The following is a 23,765-nucleotide window of genomic DNA, read 5'->3' as shown; positions in this document are numbered from 1 at the left end:
TAGTCCTACTTTTATGAGAAGGAATTAATGGAGTCTAGTATTTTTTTTTTCTTTTGAGACAGGGTCTCCCTGTAGCCCCAGCTGACCTGGAACTCACTATATAGACCAGGCGGCCTTGAACTCACAGAGATCCACCTGCCTCTGCCTCGCAAGTGCTGGGATTACAGACATGTGCCACCATGCCCGGCTTACTTATTTTTATTTTATGTATATGAGTGTTTTGCCTGCGTGTAAGTGCACCTATGTCATATGATGCCCATGGTGGCCAGAAGAGGGCATCAGATCCCCTGGAACTGGACTTACAGAGGGTTGTTAGCTACCAGGAGGGTGCTGGGAACCAAACCTAGGTCCTCTGGAAGAAAAGCTAGTACTCTTAACCACTGAGCCATCTCCCCAGCCCCTAGTCTAGCATTTTTTAAATAAATAGTGTGATGTGAGTGGTGGCGCTTCAGTGGCAGAGCACGTGGCCAGAGAGACACACTCCTGTGGCCTTGTTGGCCATCAGAAATGCACAGTACAGTGCATTTAAACAGAGGTAGAAAAAAATGTTTAAAGTAACGAGGCCAAGGAAATGCAAAGGTTCATGCCATCCAGCTGCGCTCAGCCTGGAACCTGGATAGAACCTTCCGGAAAGAGACAGCTGTCCAAGCTGGTTCCCTTGGGCAGGCTGTGTGGGGCTGCGACCTGAGACTGCCAAGGGCACTGGATGAGGCATCTTATTGGCTGGCATAGCCCCACACCCTAGGTGTCCAGCTGAGGGTATTTGCAATTCAGGGGAATGAAGATTCAGGAAGGCCAGAGCCAATGCTACTCTCCCTAACACTGCAGGTACCTTATGTCACCCTGGGCAAGTTGTGGCTGCCGGGCTGGCTCCTCTCAAGAACAGTTTACACAATGAGAGTGGACTCCGGTCTCACAGGGACTTGAGTATAAGAAATGAAAGCTCACAGGGCGGAGGAATTGCTCAGCAGTGAAGAATGCTTGCTGCTCTTCCAGAGGACCGGAGTCTGCGTCCGGTGGCTCCCAACCACCTCTAACTCAGTTCCAGGGAATCTAACTTCCTCTTGTGGCATCCATGGACACCTGCACACATATACACAAACTCATACACAGATGCACACACACATACACATAATTCAAAATAAAATAAAATCTTTTAAAAAAAAAAAAAAGAGCTGGGTGTGGTGGCACACACCATTAGTCCCAGCACTTGGGAGGCAAAGGCAGGCCGACCTCTGTGAGATTGAGGCCAACTTGGTTTATGTAGCAAGTTTCAGGACAGCTGGAGCTACAGGGGGACGCTGTCCCAAAATTAATTAATAATTAAAATAATAAAAAAGAAAAATGGAAAAACTCACAAGTCTGCACAAGGCCCCACTGAGTGAGGATGCCGTCCCCACTGCAGATCCGGAGGAACTCAATTCCAGTACACCTGGAGATCACACAGTTCCAGGGTGTGCCTTTCCTCAGCGACTGTCTCCACTCACTGTGCACCGGTTCCATCTCCCTGGAGTCTCCGGGTGGTGTGGATGGCTGCCTACATACCCTGGCTCCTCTTACAAACATCTTCCTAGTCTGTGTACCCTCAGTGTAATCAGAACCACGAATCAGCATGAAACCTGTCTGGAGCAACACAGAACTGGGCTTCTTCCCTCTAGGACTGGCAGTGATGCTTCAGTGCCTAAGGTGTCAGATGTTTGTATTTAGAATTTGAAAGTCCCCCTAAAACAACCCAAGACAGAGCCAGCCAGAGTTCCTTCCACTCTGTCCATCCCTTGGGGTTTCATCATGAACCAGATCTGCCCGCCCACCTGCCCAAAGCTGAGCGCATCCCAGGATCTCCATGACCCAGGGCCACAGCCCTCTTCTGTCTTCTTCTTCTAAGTCCTGCTCTCAAGGTCCATGGGGACCCTGCCTTCCTTGCACCAGCCTCCCTCACTCAAGCGCTATTTTCTCTGATGTCAGAAGACTGTAACATTCAAGCACAGCCCACCTAAATGTCAGCTTCCTGCAGTTCAGGGAAGCACCATCCCCAGCTGAAAGCAGCATGCTGAGCACAGCCAGAGTCCCACTGATTCAGTCAGTGGGTACAAGGTCCTTCTTCCAATAGGTTTTTTTAAGTGTACAGTACCAAGAGGGACCCATGATGTTTAAAAGTGAAAGCTTGCATGATGAAATAAAGTTTAAAAGAACAGCACTCACCAGAACAACAAACTCTGTGGGGCCCTTGAAAGGGGAGGGAAGACCCAACATCTGGTCCTGTGTCACTGTGTTCCGCTGGGCTCATGGCTCCCATGCAGGTATCTCAGGCTGATCCCCGCACTCACCTCAAATGCACACTTTCCCAGTGATGAGACATCTCTGACTGATGCACCGCACCCTCTGTTCAGTCAGGTTCTGTGCAGCATTCTAAGAGGTTATGGGGCTTGGAATGTGGTTTTGCCCTGGAAACAGGCTAGTTCTACCCACGACACTGAGATGCTTCAACATCCCTAAAGACTGACTCTCATGACCACTTTACTGTCGCACAGGATCCTGCAGGCTATGGGGCGATGGACTTCTCTTAGGTACCTGTCTCATTGTTGTGACAGTACACTGGACAAAAGCAGTTTAAGGAAGGAAGGGTTTGTTTTGCCTCATAGTTCAAAGGTACGATCATGATGGGGAAGGCATGGCTGCCAGAGCTTGAGGCAGCTGGTCACATAGTCACGAGAGATGAACACAGCTCACTATCTCTTTACTCAGTCCAGGATTCCAGGATGGTGCTGATCACAGTTAAGGTGGTCTTTCCACCTCAGTTAACCTCATCCAGATAATTCCTCAGAGACCTGCCCAGAGGTCTTCTCTCAGAGACTAGATTCTGTCAAGTTGACATCATTACTAATCATTCCACTGTAGCTGTGACTCCTGAGCCTCAGCTCAGACCTGGAGACAGAAGAGTTCCAGGGAGAGGCCAAACCTTCCACATCCCTGGAACAGAACATAAAGCCAGTTTCCACCTGGACACGAGGTGGTCCTCAAGTGACCCCATGTCCCTACATGTACACAGCTCACTTGGCATACATCCCAGCATGTTCAAGGACACACAGACTCCCAGACCCTGTGCTAAAACAAGCCTGAGGTGCCATAGAAAGCCTTATTCATGCATTGGGCCCCAGGGCCACCCCAGAATCTGGCCATTTTGGGGACAGATCTGTGACACCCATGCCTGGCCACATGGGGGCAGCTCTGGCTTCCTAGCCCTTCACAGCAGCATCTTGCCAGGCTGTTGAGAGGTGGGTGCACAGAGGTGAAATGGGCAGGCAGCTTAGGATATATGCAAAGGCTTCACAAAATATTGTCAAATTAACATTTTAATGAGCATTTGAGCTGAACAGAGCTGACTCAAGGACTCTGTTGACCATGTTTGTCCATGGCTCTGGGGGGACCCCACTCTCCACTCTTGCTGAGAAGACACACTGCCCTGGGACATGATGGAGCCTCTGCAAAGGGCACTGGCCTGGAGCAAACTTATTCTATCCTTCACAAATGTCATGTCATCACACCAGGATGGGGTGGGGATGCATTTGTAGAGGGAAACTGTTAACTCTGCAAAGCTGATGCTTCCTGCTGGTCCTTGTCAGTTATCTCCTGCTCCGATTCTCTTATCCCAGAATGGATGAAACCACATGTATATGACCAAGTATCCAGGAGCTGGTGAAGATGCTGTGTAGTCTTCCCCACCAATACTGCATTCTTAGCCACCTCTGCCTCAAAGAGTCAGACTTCACACTCGCACCCTCTGAGACTGAAGTCCCTGATCCAGGTGTCACAACTGGTTCTCCCCTCTCCTTGGTATATGGACACCATCTTCATGCTGTGTAACCTGAGGTCTCTCTGCCTCCCCTCACTGGTGTCTCTTACATGTCTTATGAGGATGTCAGTCCTACACGGCCAGGGCCATGTTTCTCCCCTCATTGAGCCGCAAAGGCTTTATCTCCAAATAGAGCCACACTGGGGCTTCAACATAGGGAACTGTCTAGCCCATAACTCTCACTAGGGGCTGTCCACAACACGAAAATGAAGCCCTGAGGCCTGCCAAGTTTAGACTGGATCTTTCTAACCTCTCTAAGGACCAACCATCTGAACAGTGGTAAGAGAGGACATCAGCTTCAACAAGGAAGGCATTCCATGATGGGCATGATTCTATAATCTGTTACCTATCAGAGACACCTGCCTGGTATTTACACAGGCTGGACTTCAGAGCAGGGGCCCAGCTAGGCAGACCTGGGACCTACAGATCATCCCCACACCCATGGCTTGGGATCAAGGGTCCCCCTGAGTCCCTCTTTGTGAGTCACACCTGGAAAACTGATGTTATCACCTTCAATTCAGAAGAGCCTGGAGAGATCAGGACAGCTTCCTTGAAGAGAGTCTCACACTGGAGCTGTCAACACCAGTACTTCAGGAGACTCTATGCACTTGAGCCAAATGGTCCACTGTCCAAACCCACCCTGGCTCCCTGGGATCCACTGTCCATATCCACCGTGGGTCCCTGGGATCCACTGTCCAAACCCACCCTGGGTCCCTGGATCCACTGTCCACATCTACCTTCAGTCCCTGGGATCCACCGTCCACATCTACCTTCAGTTTCCACTGTCTATCCTCTGTCCACATCTACCTTCAGTTCCTGGGATCCACTGTCTACACCCACCCTGGGTCCCTGGATCCTCTGTCCACATCTACCTTCAGTTCCTGGGATCCACTGTCTACACCCACCCTGGGTCCCTGGATCCTCTGTCCACATCTACCTTCAGTTCCTGGGATCCACTGTCTACACCCACCCTGGGTCCCTGGATCCTCTGTCCACATCTACCTTCAGTCCCTGGGATCCACTGTCTATGCCCGCCCTCAGTTCCAGGGATCTACTCTCCAAACCTTCCATAGGTCCCTGGGATCCACTGTCCATGTCCACCCTCGATCACAGGGATCTACTGTCCATGTCCACCCTGGGTCCCTGGGATCTGCTAGGCACTCTGCTGTTGCTTGCTGGGCCAGCCAAGGAGCAGCAGAGCTCATTCTTCTCCAACACTGATGCTCATCTCCGTGAAAAAGTTGGTGAGAATGGCAGGAGAGTATGCAGGCCCCTGAGTTGAGGATGCAGCCGGAGGTGTTTTGAGGTCATGCAACACCTCACACTTTTTTAAAATAGGCTTCCGTATATTTTAGCTCTAGCTGTTCTCTTTGAAGTGTCTCTTAGTCTTCAGCACCCTGACCATGCCCAAGGGGGAGGTTTGAAATTTTATTTTCAAAGCCAGCTCTCCTGAGATTGTGTGTGAGCCCAGATAAGGTGTGGATTGCGGGGATAATCAGACCCATGCTGGGCCACTGGTGCCAGTGACCTTGCACACCCAGCACATAGCATCAGCTGTGTCCACAGGCACAGTTCAGGCCATCATATTTACCAACATGGCCTCAGTTTAGTCCCAAAGTAAAATGTGATGTGTTTTCCAGTCAAGGTCAGTCACGGGTTGCTTGGCCCACCTCAGGTGAAGACAGCCAGTCCAGCTGTGAGTATGGGCCATGCTGAGCCATAGGAGCAGGGCCAGAGGAAAGTTGTGGCCCCTGGAGCCTTTTCAAAGCAAGGCTCACACTCAGGCTGATCAGCTCAGCACTTAGTAGAGGCAGGCCCTGCATTGCCCAGGAGTCATAGTGGTAGAGCTCTGAAGGCTGAGCTGTCCATGGCATTGTGGGGATCACCGCTGTTCTGGAGAGACAGTGCCTTCATAGCGGCCTAAAGCAGATGCTGCTGAACAGTCTCAGAAGTGGGACACCATGAAAGGCTGGAACTTGGACAAATTGGGGTTATTAGGCAAATGTCAGGTCCTGGTTTGGGTGGCCTCTGATTGGCTGACCTGCTGGCACTCACCCTTCATCCAGGCAGAGGGGGTTGGAGGTACTCTCCAGGGCTAGGGCTCCAGCCGGCTCAGCAACCTAACATTATCATTCTGAAGCCAGGGGAAAGAGCATTGTTCCAGGAATAAGTATAGCCTGTAAGGGAGCACAGTTAAGAATAGAGAATTATATTTATTCTGGCATCTTGGCTGAATCACCAGTTAGTCATTGAGATGTTGTTAAAATATTTGCACATCTCTGGGGATGGGAGATGTTGAAAGCTGGCCTCCCCCTTTTTGTCTTTTACAAACCAAAATGCTTACCAAGCTTACACAAGTATGTCTGCTACCAAAGCCATGAGTGGCTCTTGTTCTAGGAGGCAGGTTGAGCTTTCCAGAGATAAGCATTTATGAGGCACCACTGTAGGGCTATGGATGTGGTTGGAGAATATACGAGACGCAGAAGTGGGGAATGAGTCCTGGGACCCCAGGGAGAGCTTGGTGATTGATTTCGTCATTCCTCACAAATTGTGGCTGAGCACCCATGTGCTTGGCCTGCAGTCCCCAGGCAGAGCTACTACAGGACAGTCATAGCCTAACAGAGCTTTATGTATGGCTTCAAAGGATAGGAAGAAAATGGCCTCAATTTCCTGGGAAGCTCATGGCAGGCTTGGCAGAGCATGGGACATGTGGACAGGGAATTCCACTGGACAGACCTCTGTGGAGATGCATGTAGGAATGAATACGTGGGCCTGCCATCTTGGGGCAAACCTCAGGAAACATCTTGGAATGGGGAGAGCTGGAGACCAGGAGGTGAGGTGGGAGTTACAGTATTAACTGTAGTCAGAATGACAGTTGTCCTAGGACAATATATAAGTATTACATGTGGCACCCGAGAGTATAAATCAAAGAGAAGGTGTTCTGGGCCAATGCTCACCGAGAAAAGAAGGAAACCGTCCTTCAGGCAGCCTGAGTCCTCATGAAGGGAGGCATATGGAGCATTAGGTGACAGAAAGCAAGACTGTCTAGGCACTAGAGGTTCATGCTAAAGGAGGAAGCCCAGATACCATTCTTTCAGATACTGACACATTAAGGAAGCATGGTAAAAGAACGAAGGTGGATCTGAGCAGCCGCGGGAGTGAGCCAGGCCTGCCATGTGTCCAGCAAGAGCCCAACGTAGGGAAGACCCACAGCCTGTCCAGGTTGTAGTGGTTTGAATGAGAAGTATCCCCCATAGGCTCATGTATTTGAACATATGGTCAGGTGGAGGTGCTGGTGGGGAGGCTCATGGAATCTTTAGGAGGTACGGCCTTGCCAGAGGAAATACATCACTGGGGGTGGGCTTTGGGAGCTCATGGCCTTGACACACTTCTAGTTTTGCCCTCTCTCGTGTCGTGTCTGTGGTTGAAGATGTGAGCTCTCAGCCTTCTGTTCTGGCCACCAGCAGCCACCATGTTTCCCCTGCCGGTGTGGCGCTCTCCCTCTGGAACTGTAAGCCCAAACAAACTCTCTTGCAAGTTGCCTTGGCCATGGTGTTTTATCACGGCAACAGATAAGCAACACATGCACAGATGGAGCACTATGGGAAGAGATGCCAGGCGCCATGCAGCAGATGTGCTCTTCAGTGCTGTCCCAGTTCATTGTCTCACATGCCCAGGGTTCAGTTACCCACCGTCCACTGCAGTCCAAAAATACTAAATGGAGGATTCTAGAAACAGACAATTTGTAAGTTTTAAGAAATTTTTATGACAGTATATTATAATCATCCTATTTTATTTGTGTGTGTGCCACATATATGTGGGTGCCCACAGAAGCCAATGGAGGGCATCGGAGGCCCTGGTGCTGAGTTACAGGTGGATGTGAATCATGTGGCATCAGTGCTGGGAACCAAACTTGTGTCCACTGGAAGAGCAAAAGAGCCCTTAAGTGTGGACCCATCTCTCCAGCCTTCATAATCACCATATTTTATTGGTTGGTTGTGAATCTCTGTTCCTAATTTAGGGACTGAACATTATCCTAGGGGCAGATGAATAGGGAAACAGTGACCCTTGGGTTTAGTACTCTGTGGCTTCAGGCACCCCGTAGGTGTCTTGTAGCATGTCTGCTCTACCCTCTGCAGATAAGAAGGGGTAACTGAATGAACATTACCATCAGGAGGAACCATGTAGCCATACCACTGAGCCATGAGATGTTGGCTTTAGGCCCCAGCCTTTGGTAGCAGCTCTAAGGGAATGAAGGGATAAGACAGGTTTGCTGCTGAGATCCATGCTTTGTTCTTCCTGTCACATAACCCAGTGCAGGGTAAGAACCAAGGGATGCAGAAATTCAGGGAAGGGCTGTCCTGCGGCAAGAAAGCATCACAGGACACAGGATCTGACCCCTCACTAAGAAGAGCTAGATGAGGAGCCATTAAGGCGACACCTGCTGTGATGAGGGGGCTGGAATTTGTGGAGAATTTGGAGAAGTGGGAAAAACGTTGAGCCAGGCCTGGAGAGCAAGAGTAAAGAGCCAGACCAGGGCCACTTCTTGGGCTCTAGACCTGTTCTTGTGACTGGCTCCGGTGGCTGCAGCTTTGTGCTTTATAGGGGTGCTAGGCTTAGTGGGATGGGGTAGAATCAGGGGCCACAGCTCAGGGTATAGGAAGGCCCAGCCAAGGGAATGACCCTGTGCCAAGGGCGATAGCCACAGGGCAAAGCAGGCCAGCCATGTGACCACAGCCACACTGTTAAAGGAGTCCTGCAGGCACTTCCCTGAGAGCACAGGGGCCTCCTAACTTCTGCACAGGCTAACAGTCACACCCTTACCAGGAAGTGCTCCTGCGGCAGATCAAGATAGGAGGAGGACTGGCAGGTGAAGGAGAAACGGCCTTGGTCTTCCCCTGTGTCTACAGCAGAAATAGCTTCATCCCCAAACCCTAATGCCGCCATCCCACAATTCATACTTGGCTGCCCAGGATCCCCAGGAAAGGAGAGGACGGCCATCAAGTTTAATGGCTCAGTCAAGTTGGCGCACGATTAAATGTCACACCATCTCCCCCTGCACTTTAGCTGCCCCCACTTTGGCCCCCAGAGGGCAGTGACCCTGGCGTTGTGACCATTGCCACTGGCTGCGTACCAGCTTCTGCCTTGGAGTGGCGATGCTTTCCCATGGCCCTCATGAGTGTGGTGCCTTGGGGTCCTCACCCTGTGTCCTTCCTACCCTCCACCCCCCAAGGGCCAGGAGGAAAGCCAACAGAGGCAGAGCCTCCAGATCCCAGCCTGTCTGGAGGAAGTTCTGAGGGCCTCAAGGTCCCTCTGTGCCACAGCAGCAGCTTCCTCAGAGAGAAGTCACCTTAGAAAAATAGGAATGAGTTCAAGGCTGAGTTCTCAGTGGGCTCAGCCCCTCAGGCCTGGGGTCCACACAGCTGAGAAATCCAACTGAGCCTCCAGGCTGGAGAGAAGAGCCAGCCCTCCTCTAATCCCTTCTTCAACTATGAGGCGGCCTAGGAGAAAGCTCATACAATAGTCTGTATCTTGTACAACAGAGCCTCTGTCCAAAAAAGCTTAGTATGTCAGGTCATTACTGACTTGGGGTGTTTCCTGGGTCCTTCCTGTTTGCTCTTGTGTCCCAATGTCATCACCTGAATTCACAAGGCCAAAAGCAGCAGTTATGCAGGAGCGCTTCGTCGCCTGCCTCTCCCACCTGCATCCCAGGTTGGAGAGAAGACTCTGGGGGAGGGGGGCTTGGGGGACAAGCCTCCAGCCTGAGCTCAGTAGGTCTGTGACGGTGTCTGTTCTGGGGTGTGTGGGCTGGCCTGAGTGGAGAGCCCGTCCTTTCTGTTCCAGTTTCATTAACCGCCTATAAGAAGCAGGTGAAAGCAATTTATGCAAATCCTTTTTCAATAGTCTGAGACATTTTGCCTTTTGATAATAGGCAGAGGAAAGCCACAGACAGCAGGTTTGGAGGACCCAATTTAAAATTTGAGCTACCTTTTCCCCTACCTCTCCAAAAGCTTTTCTGAGAATAAGAGAGTAATCCCTTAGTTGGGTACAAATGTTCAAGATTTTGTATTTCTAAAATCCAGTTTGAATGAGCCTTGAACTTTAAAGCTGTTTTGTCTAGTGAACCGAAAGTCGCCATGTGCTGCCCATCCTGGGGAGCATGAGCATTTCCCTGTCCTAGGCCCTGACCCTGGAAGGTGCATGTGTTTGGAGCGCCATAGGGCTAATCTGCTAACCCATCATGGCACAACACTTCCCAGTTCTGTTATGCTGTGGAGTCAGTCTCTCCAGCCCTTTTCTCAATAATCCACAGTCACAAGAAGTCCCTATGGGTTTTCCTCAACTTAATTAGAATGAACTTTGCAAAATAAAACTTACATCAGCCATTGTAAAGTGCACAGTTCAGCCACATCAAGTATACAATGTTGGACAGCCATCTTTACCATCCATCTGTAGAACTGTATCATTCTCCCAAACTGAAACTCTGTCCCCACTCAACCCTGACTCCCTAGGCCCCTTCCTAGCCCCAGTGCTCACTATTCCTCTTAGTTTATGAACCTGATAGCCTCTGGTACTTTGTGAAAGTAGGCTTGTACAATACCTATCCCTTAGTGACTCCTCCATTTCACTGAGCATAAAACGCTCATGGTGTTGTGGAAATTGACAGAATTTCCTTCCTTAAGGGAAGGAACCATATCTTGCTCATCCATGCATTGCCTCCCACTTTGGCTGGGCTTTGGAATCATGCTGGTATAAACATGGGTGTGCAGACATGTCTTCTTAGGGTTCCTGTTTTCAGCTCCAGGAGAGGCTCCACTGAGTCACCTGGCTCTGTGCTGACCTGAGGGCCCATCACGTGGTTCCCACGCTAGCTGTCCATTTGCGTTTCCACAGCAGCACCCAAAGCTCCAAATTCACCCCTTTGTCAGCACTTACTACGTACACGCTCCTCTTTACAGTCTCCACCCTGATTAGTGAGAGCGGCTCGCCGCCTCAGTCTCACTTGTGCTTCCCTCATCAGAGGTGCCGAGCATCTTCTCATACCTGTTTGCCATTTGTGCTTTCTGGAGAAATGTTCCTTCAAGCCCTTTGCCCGCTTTGAACTAGACTGTGTGTATGTGGAACTTGAAGGGCTCCCAATATACTGTGGTCAATAATTAATCGCTTGATAATGTCCTTCTGTGCATGAACATTTTTCAAGTTTGATGAAACCAAACTTACCTAGTTTTTCTCTTGTTGCCTGTGTTTTTAAAATTATATCCAAGAAATCGTTGTCAGATCTGTTGCTGGGAAGACTTCCCTCTGTGCTTTCTTCCAGGGTCAATAGTTTTATCTCTTGAACTCAACTGTGGCTCTATTTTGAGTTAGCTCTTGTGTGTGGTGTTAGACAAGGGCCCAAATTCATTCTTCTGAGTAAGGAGCTGGTTTCCCCAGCACCAGTTACTGAAGAGACGCCTTTACCCATGGATTTCTTTTTAATAGTTTGTTTTTTTTTATAGTATACGGAGGAAATGATCATTTTAAGTGAAATTTAAGTGAATTTCAGATTAGTAGCTTTTAAAATTGTAAAATTCATTCAACATGATCTTTAAAATATTGATAATATATAAAGTCAAATATTGATGCTGTTCAGTTTAATGTGTGATATATGCTTTTTAAATTTACTATAGGTTAATTATGTAAGAAAAGATGTGATTCATGAAAAGTAAATGCAACAATAATGTTTCATATTTAGTTTGGGAATGGAATACTATGAAAATGGAAATGGAAATTTAACTAGGTGCTACATCTCCGCTAATAGACAAAAGATGCTTTAGTGAGCTGTCATTTAATATTCTCACCCTTCAATTTAAAAGTTTATGTTTTAGCTGCTATGCTTTGTCTATAAATGACAAGCTAAAATGAAAAGTTTCAGGCTGCTATTTGTAAGCAAGCTTTGCTAATAAACATGTTTCCCAGTCCAACCATCTAAATTCTTCAGAAACTAAAAGCCAGTTTGGAAACATCCACCCCCAAGTGTTTTGTGCAGAGCACGACATTTGAAGTGAGCATCATTTTAGCTAAGTGAACGTGAATTACCACAGTGCCGTGACTTCTTCCTCCCTGTCAAATGCTAGTGAGCGGCCAGGCGCTTTGCAGTGGATCTCTGAGCATGAAAACCTAGCTTAGCATTTGTCAAGCATCAGAGAGCTCCGCTGCGGCTGGTTCGGAGTGGGAGGGGCCCCTGGAACTGGGCATGGCCTGGTAGGGAGGCACCAGCACTAAGGACAGGTAGCCTGAGGCGGGGCAAAAAGGACTCACAGGCAGTTTGGGGCGGAGGGCCCACTCCTCAGGACACTCCTCCCTGGGGGTCTCTGGGCTTGCAATGCTACATGGGAAATCCCCAAGTGGCAGTAATACAGGAATATCTAGCTGTGTTTGAGAGCCTTCCTCAGTTCTGTTAGCCTTAGAGGCTTGGATCCTGGAAATTCAGCAGCCACCAAAGCCACCTCAAGCCAGAGGCTTTCAGGTTCTGGTCTCAAGAATTCAAAGCATAGACTCCACAGGCCACAGAGGGAAAGTTTTTGAAAGAAGTATTTTATTATAGGGAGCTTAGGAGAGAGAAAAGGCAGACTTGTACAGCAGGAGAGTCCCTGGGAGTGCAATTCCATTGAACCTCACAGCCTGGAGTTAATAGCATCAGTGGTTAGAGAGGAAGGAGGAGACGAGCTGGTCAGTCCAGTTCCCATTCCAGCTGTCCAGGGTCCCTCCTGGTTTCCAAGAACAGGTTCCCCTTTAGGGAAAAGAAATAAGGTCTAAAAGACCCTTTTCTGTCACCCCCAGTCTCTGGCAATAGCAGAACCAGAGACACCCTTAGGTTAGGTACTTCTGGTACCTCTGGCCTCCAGCAAGGACAAGTGAAGGGTGTTTGCAGCTTTTAGTCTAGAAAGAAACTGGTCACTTTTCTTGGGTGTCTTTTTACCCTCAACCACCTGTGCTGGACAGCTTTAGTGCCAAATTGACACACCTGGGTAGAGGGAGCCTCAGTTGGGGAATTTCCTCCATTGGACTGGCCTTTGGCCATGTCTGTGGGGTAGTTTCTTGACTGTTGAGTGAGGTGGGAGGACCCAGTTCACCTTGGGTAGGTGGGCCTATGTTATATGAGAAAGCAGGCTGAGCAGGGGCCAGGGGAGCAAGCCAGTGAGCAGTGCTCCTCCATGGTCTATACTCAGCTCCTGCCTCCAGGTTTCTGCCCTGAGTTCCTACCTCGGGCCCCTTCACTAATGAACTGTGACCCAGGAGATGTAAGCTAAATAAACCCTTTCCTCTCCAAGTTGGTATTGGTCAGAGTATTTTGTTATAACAATAGAGAAACAAACTAGAACACTACTTAACCAATTTTTGCCTTCTGTTCTCATCAGAGGCACAGGCAGGCCTCTCAGAGACAGCTGTGGGGGTATGTCAGGAGAAGAGGGGCATGGTATCCATCACAAGTGAATGGCCAGCTGAGCCTCCTGGAGACTCTGCCGCCCAACAACCTCTGGCCTGCATGGAGGACAAAGGTTTGTCAGAAAGCCTGCCTGTTACTGCAGAAGAGTATTTTTGAATCTGTCAGGAGTCGGTAGTTGCTGCTATATTGAGAGGCCACAGGTCACAGATAAAGTCCAACAGACAAGGGTAGATACTTGGGTCAGCTTCCATCCCTTATCCTGCCTCCAGGCCCTGCCTCCACCTAAAGCAAGGTTGGTGTTGTAGGTGGGGGGGGAGGGGACGGGGACCACCTTCCCAACCCCTCCCATTCTGGCTCCTAGAGAAGCCAGAAATACCATGCCCAATTCAGCTTCCAAAGCAAGTCATGTGATTGCCCAAGCCTAAGGCTCTAATTGTACCCTTGAGGAGAACCATGAATATTTCCTATAGATGCCCTATAGATTTCTGACCACAGGCCTAGAAGTTAAGAAGTTAGAACAGAACTGTGAGAGCGACCCACTCACGTGGACCCTGAAAAACACAGCTGCACTCAGAGTTGAGTCAGGACCCTCTCTCCTGGAGAGAGAGTGTATAGGGTGGGACAGGACAGGGAACGGTAGCCGACAAACCCTCACTATTTTGTTAGGAGATGGGGGGCAACAGAGGGCATCAGAGGGAGCTGCGGCCAGAGCCAAGTCCAGCTGCTGGGCTTCCTCTGTCTCTGGGCCCTTGTCCTGGCCTGTGCCTCATCCTGGACAGTCAGGACAAGATTAAGCCGGAGGGACACGGTCCAGAAAGTCCAGGACTGTCCTGAGCAGGGAGATAACTGGCATCCCTCCTGGATACACTCCCATTTTAAAAGTCAGTTGAGGGACAAGCTGCTTTTTCCAGGAAACTGTTGATCTTGACTGACTTCATTGGGTAAAGCTGTGTCAATGGTGTAAGAAAACATCAGACACAATAGTCCCTGTGCCTTATCTGCCCCTTGTCAGGCCTTTCTCTCTCTCTTTCTTTTCCTCTCTCTTTCTAGAATGTGTCTCTTACTGTGGATTTTCAACTGACTTCAAATCTTTGCATCATAAAATTACTCAGCAGGTAGGCATATCCTGGAGACCAGCTTCCTTCCTACCCCTCCTGTGGAGGCTGCAACAAAGTTCCCTAAAGCTTAAAGCCACAGAACACTTTTTTTAATCTCAAACAGAACGTGGGCCCAGACCTGTGGCAGTCCCTTCCTGCCTCTCCCAGCTTCTGGGAGAGTCATCCCCGTGTCCCTTAGGTTGAAGATGCATCACTCCAACCTCTGCTTCATTGTCCCATGCGCCATGACAGAGCCCATGTGTCTTCACATGCTGCCTTCTGACAGAACCCCAGGTATCTTTAGGTCACGCCACCATCTGCAGAATGGTATCCCCTAACTGAACGAGCCTGCAAAGGCCACGGACCACGGCTACACTCTTAGGTTCGAGAATTAGATTCCTGCATGCCTTTTGAGGGATCACAGTCCAAACCACAACCCCACCCAAGGGGTGCTGTCCACTGTGAGAGGAGATGGCAAGACAGGAGCTGCCAGGTGCTCTCACTGTGAAGCCAAGTGAACCCAGCTCAACAGTATCCATGAGCAGCACTTAGGGTCTGACCCACCTGCTTGGCCAGTGCCACCTGCAGGCCATGTCACCAGTAGGAAGCCATCCACACAACTAAGCACCTGGCCCTCCCAGCCCAGACTAGGGTTCCTTCCTCTAACTTCCCAAGACATCATACGCATCCTTTATAGCACCTGTCTCGTGTCCAACCCATAGGAGTCTTCTGTGTTGACAGCTGCCCCCTCAGTGATGAGAGCCTCGTAAACAGGAACTGTATCCTAGTCCTCTTTTTGGCTCCCACAGTAGCTGTCAGAGAACCTAATAAATGTTTGTGGTCAGACACTAATGAATTATCTGCTTAATGTGTGGTCTTCTTTGTAAGCACCTTCCATCCAGCTAGAGTGTACAGTCATGAGTCCTTTGAGGAAGGAAGTAAATGAGCATTCCTGGAGGGTAAGACATCGAGGAAGACCGGTGGGGGGGAAGCACGTCTCAGCTCCTCCAGGCGTCTCTCACAGTCCTGAGCCACGCCTCTTCTCTCCGGCACCGCTTACTCCCGCGCATCCTCCTTTGACGGCTCTGCTAGCTGCGCTGATGGTCTCCCCCAGCCACCATGCTGCTGAAGCAGGCCAGACTACAGGGGCAAAGCTCCCGCACATTGCTGAAGGAGGACGGCCCAACCCAGGCAAGACTTGTAGAGGTGATCAGCTAGCCAAGCCATGTGCCCACCTCCAGCATGGAGAAGGACAGAGGGTGGAGGCAGAGGTGACTCTCTTTGGGGTGCATGCAGAAAGGCTGTGGCATTGCCCTTACACCCATGTGATAAGAGAGAGGCTTCCAGGACCCTGCAGGGGAACTCTCCACAGTTCCTTTCAGCATTGGCAGGGGTGCACAAAGCTGCAGGAAGCCTGGCTTAAGTAGCCTGCCAGCTTTATCATCACCTACTCTAGCAGTGGGGCAAGAAAGTTCCAAGAGGTTCTATAGCCACCTGAGCTGCAAAGTGCACAGTGCCTGAGGTGAACGTTAAGGGGACTTAAGGCGTGTCCAGCTCTCCTGAAGCAGACTCATCAAAATGAACCTGTAGTTTTTGGTTCTGCTGCAGAGCTGAACAGGCCTGGGACTGGCCAGAGGCAGGTGGGCAGCAGCCAAAAAAGAGGCATGCGTGGGCATGTGTCCAGAGCGTGGTGACTGCACAGTGCCTGCAGCTGTGCTGCTAGTTTGGGTGGAGGCCACTAAAAACTGGACAGACACATAGGCTCCCAGCATGGACTCCACAGCCTCAGCTCTGTTCGGCGGAGGAGAGAAGCTACTCAGTCCCTAAAGTAGACTTGGGAGTCTGAGGATTCTGGAGAACTGTATGTATTACAGTGACTAACTGGAGCCCCTGGGGGATTAAAAAAAATGGGCAGAGTATTCATGGTTCTCAGAGCACAACAGCCACATCCCCAAGTCAGGCCCAGGGGCCACAGGGAGAAATAGGCATTGTCCCTAGGCACCCACTGAAGCCACCTTAGAATGACCACCTAGCTTCCAGTGTGGTCTGGGCCGACTGCCCTCAGCATCCTAGGACCATCTGGCTTGCAGGTGCCTTCCTAACTAAGCCCTTGACTGAACTGACGTGAAAGCAGAGAAAATGAATTGCTGTAAAAATAGCCTGTCCTTCTATAAGCCATTGTTTGTCGAATTAGCTGATAGTTCAAGAGCTCTAAATTCATTTGCCAAGTTCATTCAAATTACTCTGATGTTATCATCTTTCCCAAATCTCACACTTATTGCAGATTTATTTATTCTCTGTAGCCCCCTCCCTCCATATGACAGCTTAGGAGAGATTACAAAAGGAATTTATAGCAGGTTAAAAAAAGAGACATCACCATGGCAAGGCCACCCACAGAAAAATCAAGGACAAAGCATTCCCCTCCCAGAGATGCGACGTGGTTTTCTGGGGAAGACAGCCCAGGGCCCGGTGGCTCACCAGCATGGAAACATGGTTGCTTAGAGGGAAGTTGACAAACGGCTCCATGTTAACATCTCAAACTGACACAGTGCTGGAAGCAATTAACGTTCCTCTGCTGTCAGGACCCCGCAGCCTTGGTGGAGGTGAGCGTCTGCACTTTGCTCTTGAAAATTTTGCAGCAGATGCTACAACGAGTGAGACACAGGCAGGTGGCCAGCAGTAGGTGTTGCTGCTGAGCTCCAGCCGCCCCAGGCTTGTGTCTACTGGCAAGGAGTACTCAGAGATGTAGCTGCAGGATGAATCAGGCCCACTGAGAACCAGCGTGGTTTGAAACACAGTGGTGTGTCTTCATGAAGGGACCCCAGAGAGAGACCCTTATGAGAGAGCTTGTGGCCCTGTGGAGGCTGCAGTAGAGCCTTCTTCCTAGGCAGATAAGCAGTAAGGACTATGGGGGAGATGCCAAGTTCAAGCCTACCTGAGATATTCACTACACAAATGACCTTGAATAGTTAGCTGACTCTCTGAGCCCAAGGACTCAGCAGGACTCTTAGTGGTGTTTGTGGCAATGACTTCGGGGCACTAGCATTAGGGTGGCACCCATCATGGAACCAGCACTCAGCACGCACCCACTGTCACTCTGCCAGCCGTCACCACCTGCTGTTGGCCCACTGCATGCCCTTAGGATGCTCAGGACCGAATAAGTGATTCATGGAGCAGCCAGTCAATGCAGCATGCATGTTACACTGGTCTTGAAGCCAGGATACCATGAATGATCACTGTTCGTCGGCACAGGGGCTGTTACAGAGGTGCCCATGGACCCTCGTGTCTTTTCTGCCACTGTGATTTGTCAAAAGGAGGATCAGGGCATGAGTTTTCCTTCTGGAGCCCGAGGCACCCTGATGTTGCCTACAGGCTCCTTGCAGAGGGTTGGCCCCAAGCAGCACCCTGCTCTCCCACATTCCCTCTATGTTAGGACTCATTAGTGTTGGATCAGTTTACCCCAATGGCCCTTGAAGTAGGCTACCTGCTGTCCCCTACAACTGCCCCTTAGAGCTCTGCCTTCTGGAACCCCTACAGCAGGTTCCTTCAGACTACAACTCGCTATACCTAACTGTGAGCTGCCTACTTCTTCTGCCTCAAAAGAGCTGCTGCATAGGTGCGGGCTCCCTAAGGTGAGGGCACAGGCCTGAGCTGCTGGACATGAACGACAGGGGTCACCTGTTGGCCACCTTGGTTCAGGCCAATTCACACAGTCATCTGTCAACTCTCTGGTGTGATGGGCCAGTGGCTTCCACAGTGACATCCACTGGGATGACTGAGATACAGCTTTGCACCCCAGGGTAACACTGCCACCTTAGCCAGAGGGTCATACCTCAATTGGCAGTGTGTAAGACATCTGAGGAGAAGATGCCCTGACACCCAGCCGGGTCCACAGCAGCTCCCTCTGTGCAGCTGTCTTTACCCTGGCCTTCTTCCCGCCTCCTCTTTCTCTGTCACTGCAGGAGGAAAACCAGTGCCCCATGTCCTAGCATCTCAGCTTGGTGATCTGCTGGTGTTTCTAAGAGAACTATTCTCATCTCAGGAGCTACACACCACCCGTTCTGCAAACCCCCCTCTCGGGCCTCAGCTTGGCCCCTTGAGCTTCCCCTTTATAACCTCTGCTGGCGTGTGGGACAGAATGTCCCCAGAAATGTCACTTTAATGGAGCAAAAATACACCAGCTCAGTGAAGACAACAGGAGAACCTAGATCCAGATGGAGGGAAGCGGAAGTCAGGGGCTGCTTTCTTTTCTTAAGTAATACTTTTATTTTTTAAAAATATTTTGTGGTTTTTTTTTTTTAATTTCCCGTGTATGGTGTATTGCCTGAATGTATGTAAGTGCACCCATGTCATGCAATGCCCACGGAGGGCAGAAGAGGATGTCGGATTCCCTTGGAACTAGAGTTACAAATGGTTTTCGGCCACCCTGTGGGTGCTGGGAAATTGACCCTGGGTCCTCTGCAAGAGCAGCCAGCGCTCTTAACTGCTGAGCCATGTCTCTAGCCCCAGTGATATTTTCATTAATTCTCTGAGAATTTCATACAATGTGTCTTGATCATATTCATTCCTCTCCCCCAATTTCTCCCAGTCCACCCTGTCTCTGCCACTCAACTTCATGTCCTATTTATTAAAAATGTTTTATTTATTATTTTTATTTTACGTGTATGAATGTGATGCTGGGACATATATAAGTGCACCTGTGTCGTGCAGTCCTGTGGAGGTTAGAAGAAGGCAACAGATCCCCTGGAACTAGAATTAGGACACTCATTAGGTGCCGTGTGGGTGCTGGGAATTGCTCCGGGGTACTCTGCAAGCACAGCCACTGGTCTTAACCATTGAGCCATCTCTCTAGCCCCATGTCTTCTTTTTATTAAAAACCCCATTGAGTCCAGCTTGTGCTGCCCATATACACTTAGATGTGTGGTCATGCACTGGAGTGTGATCAAGCTACAAACGTCAGACCCTTAAAGAAAGCTGCCTCCCCCTCTCCCAGGAGTTATCAGTTGCCAGCAGTGCCTCAGCTAAGAGTAGAACTTCATGAACTCCTCCCTCTATCCTGAGATTTTGTTGTGGCTTGAGCTCGTGCAGGTCTTGTGCATGCGTTCACAACCACTGTGAGAATGAGTTCATATGTGCAACTGCCCCATTGGTCCAGAAAGCACTGTTCCCTTATAGTCCTCCACCACCTCTGGCTCTCTCCACCACTCTCTCCAGTCCCTCTTCCACAATGACCTCTGGGCTTTGGGAGGAGGGAATTGTGATACAGGTGTCCCATGTAGGGCTGAGAACTCCACAGTCTCTTGTTCTCTGTACCTTGACAAGTTGTGAGTCTCTGTGTTATTTAAGCAAGTCCGAGAGGCATAACCCGTCCCTGGCACTGGATTTTTGCTAACCTGTGGTGTCTAGTAGGGGTATTGTCCCCCCCATTACAGGGTAACGCTCTTTATATGTGTGTATATTTTAAGCAGCTTCTACAGTAGTAGGTTTCCATATGGCTTTTTCAAAAGGCCATTAGTGTTAGTTACTCTTCCCTCTACTCCCTCGTGAGGAGTGTTTCTAAGCAAGACGTGCCATGCCACCTGCTGATAAGTAGCCACAGAGCATCCTCCCAGTCTCAGTTCATGAGTCCACTCATCTGGCAAGAGCTGGGCTTTATGAGCCTATAAGACATTGGCTTTCTAAGGAAGAAAAAAGTTGGAACATTTTGTTCAACGCAATTATATATCTCATTTTCTAAGCTTTTTCTGTTTTTCTCAGTATTGAAGCCTCCCTTGAGGCTGTTGCCCTGCCTTGGAAGGGGCCCTTCACTGAGCACACAGAGTTTCTGAAAACTCTGGCAGTCACGTGCCCATCCCTATGGGGCAATGCAGGACCACTGTACTGTATTGGCAAGGAAACCCAGCCACCCTGGAGCCAGTAGTTGATCAAAGGATAAAGGCCTAACAGAGTGCATGGTAGTGCAAAAAAAAAAAGAACGGTACCATGCATAGTACCGGCCACATTCGGTGATGACCACAAGTTGAAAAAGAGCCCAAGTGCTTTCATTTTTCATAGCATTACCTTATGATTATTGAAATAACTCTAAAGAATTGAAGGTGCCAGGCAAGCTGAGTTCACCTAGAAACACTTATCCCATTGCAGTTGCCGAGGATGAGCCATGGAGAATGCCTGGCGGCTCCTCACAGCTGCACACCAGACGCAGTGTCCCGTCATTTATCTGACTAATTCTTCTCTTTAAGGAGAAACTACAAGCAGGTCATGTGGGCAGATAAGGCATATCCGCAGCAATCAGAACACAGTGGCCGCTCTGTTGTTTCTGCCCCTTGAGCAGAGCAGCAGTCCCTGTGCAGAGCGGGTGCACGCGGCTGTCACAGTCAGCGAGAGCTGCTAAGTGGGCCCTTGGCTGTATTCTGTGGCTGAAGTGCCAGCCCAGGTAAATTGCATTTCAAAACTCGCAGCGTAACTAGATCACACGGCTGCTGACAGGGGCATCCCCGAGATTGGCGAGCAGGGAACGGTGTCAGGATACAGCACTTGGTAAACGTTTGCATGGGGTGGAAGGCAGATTTTGGGAGCTACAAACCGGTGTCCTTGTTCAGCTGGTAAAATGCCAGGACATGCAACCATGTGGATAAGGAGAGGTCCCACCTCTGTTTTTTGATGCTGTCTCCTGGACGCTCCAGGAACTGCCGTTGACCTCATGAATGTCAGCCAACTTTAAAGAATTTATGGAGGTTTTCTGGGTTTGTTTGTTTTGCAAAATTGCCAAAAGAAAAGATTGAGAAGTAGAATAATACACTACTAGATAAATCTCCGTTAGAAAATTAGGAAGAGGGGACGTGACGTCAACAGAAGTCGCCTTACACTGACAGTGGGGGAAGAGAATGCCCCGTGGCTGAGAATGGTCCCTGCTGGGTTCAGCTCAGTGCACTAATACACTGATACCAATACACAGATACACAGGGCTACGCAGAGCCTGGAGGACAAGCCCACGGGCATGTGTGTTGGGTGGTATGTGAGTCTCTGTGGCTGCTGGGAAGCCACTGCACACCAAGCAGCCTGGTCCACAGATTCTGAGGTGGAGGTTCTCAAGGCTATGCTCCTTCTGGGGCTCTGTGGGAGGGCGGGCCCGCCTCCTCAGTGTCCTTTGGCCATGGCTGTGTGACTCCAGGTCATGCTTTGTGCCACCTGCTCCCTGGTGCTTTTCCATTGCCACCTCTGTGTGTCTCTCTGCCTGAAATTCTCTTGCATGGACAGAGGCTGTGGATCAGGGCCTCGGCCCTGCCAGGTGGCTAGGGCTCTGACATGCCATTTTGAGGACACACAACTGCATAGAGAATTCTTGGCATTGAAAAATGTTTCATAAATAATCTAGGCATCTAACTTCCTTAAAGAAACAAGAATCTGAAGATTTGAGCAAGCCCAGGCTCACGTTCCTCCTGGCAGTACCTAGGGGCTCCGCAGTGGAGGCTGTACATGGCCTCCTGCAACCAACTTGGCCAGCCATGGATATTGCTGGGGTGGGGGAGGGTTAGCCCTGAAGATTCTGGGGGCACACATATTACATATGGTATACACACAACATATGTACCATACACTTTACATAGCATATATACCACACATACAGACAACACACACCATATACAACACACATATACTACACATAACATACACAACACATACAATACATACCACACACCACACATATCAATATACCATACACTTTCTCATACATTCACTGCAGGGCTACATGCCCACCCTCCTGCAGACATGTCTCACACATACTCTGCACAGCTGCACAGCTGTACACATCTCCCTCCTGCACATGTCACACACATTCAGCACACCTCCCCCTTTCGAACACATCACGCTCTCAGTGCTCAGCCACATACCTTTCCCTCCTGCACACATCACGTGCACACACACACACGCATACACATGCACACACGCTCAGTTCATGGCTGCACACCCCTCCCTCCTGCACACATATCCCCCCTCCCTCCTGCACACATATCCCACACTACTCTGAATGTATAGTCCTGTGAAAGTCTTACTTGTCTTGGTTTTTGGGGGATGCTATGAACACCTCAGCTAAAGGACTTCAACCAACAGGAGTTGGTTCCCTGTATTTCCAGAGCCAGAAGTCCGAGATCAGCGTGTGGGCTAATTCTTTACCTGCTAAGGACTGTTGCCCATAGGGGGCACCTTCTCTGTGTCCCGATGGGGCAGGGAGCATGTCCTCCCCCAAACACTTTCACAAGGTTACATCTGCCACCTCGGAAGGTCCTGTCTCCTAAGAAATGCAATCTGTGTGGGGACAAGACGTATTCAGGCCTCTCTGTGATCAGACATTCGGTTCTGGGAAGTCACCAGGGACCCGGGGCCAGGCCTGAGCCTGTGCACCCACCAACCTGCCACACATGGGTGCCCTTGGGTGTGTTTCAGTCTTCAGCTGTTTCAAATGTAAAAAGAGGACTGTGGGTACAGCTCTGTGGCAGAGCTTGCCTGTCATGCCCAAAGCCCAGTTCTGGGAAAACAAAAGTTAAAGAACGGCCTTGGTGCCATGACTACAAAATGAACATGGTCTCAGCTGAGGGTTTGCAGGGATGAGGCCCAGCAGCAGCAGCTGCTCCTGAGAACGTAACATACTGGATGGACGGCCGGTCCACTCAGTACTGCTGTGGGCTCACGTAGGCCTTACCTGTCTCTAGCAAGAAGCCTGACAACCGAACTGACCCTGGGTGGCCAGGACATGCCTCTTCCACACTGATGGGCTCAGATGTTGCAGGTGGCTCTGTGTCCAGTCTTACAACCGCACTGACCTCTCCCGAGAGTCCCTCCTATCCCTTATCCCCATATCGCTCCCAATCCCTCTTCTTTTGGGGAGATCAGCCTGAGGGCTGGCCAGTCAGGGCTGGCCAGGGCAAATGAGAACCCCCACAGGCCACAGCAGAGGCCCAGGAAGTGGGTAAATGTACCAGCCCTTCCCTGTGGACTCCTGAGTGAGCCTTATAAGTCTGTGCTGGTCACGCTTGCACTTGCTATGAAAAGTCCATTCCCCTCACTGTGCTGGCTCCACAGAGCCTACAGGATAAGCAGTGGGACCATGTTTACTCTGACTTCCCAGAAGCTGCACAGAAAGAATGGGAAGGGGTAATGGAACGTGCTGAAATGTCAGCTCATTGTAGGGACACTTCCGAGTGTCTGCAGCCAGAGCCCCAAGTGGATACTGAGTGAGGTCACTCCAGAGCTGGTTCCTACGTCCTTTGGCCGAAGGCTGCACTCTGCCCGTTGCTGACATCTGGTCCTTTACCCTTGCCCCGTGCCTTCTGCGCACACCTGGAGCCGAGCTTGTTTCTAACATCAGCCATCTCCCTGCCAGTGC

At 50.1% G+C, this 23,765-nt stretch overlaps 1 long non-coding RNA gene across 1 annotated transcript in view; it reads right to left on the bottom strand.

The window, feature by feature from the left end:
* Positions 1–12,534: 12,534 nt before the first annotated feature.
* The window catches only part of LOC103725761, a 21,540-nt gene continuing 10,309 nt past the window's right edge, over positions 12,535–23,765 (bottom strand). The window contains exon 3 of the long non-coding RNA XR_606872.1: positions 12,535–12,626. This is a non-coding gene — a long non-coding RNA (uncharacterized LOC103725761). The remainder of the gene's footprint in view (positions 12,627–23,765) is intronic.

The sequence above is a fragment of the Nannospalax galili genome, unplaced genomic scaffold, assembly GCF_000622305.1.
Source record: "Nannospalax galili isolate Female #2095 unplaced genomic scaffold, S.galili_v1.0 scaffold250, whole genome shotgun sequence".
Classification (NCBI taxonomy): Eukaryota; Metazoa; Chordata; class Mammalia; order Rodentia; family Spalacidae; genus Nannospalax; species Nannospalax galili.
This window is presented reverse-complemented; position numbering and strand designations above follow the sequence as displayed.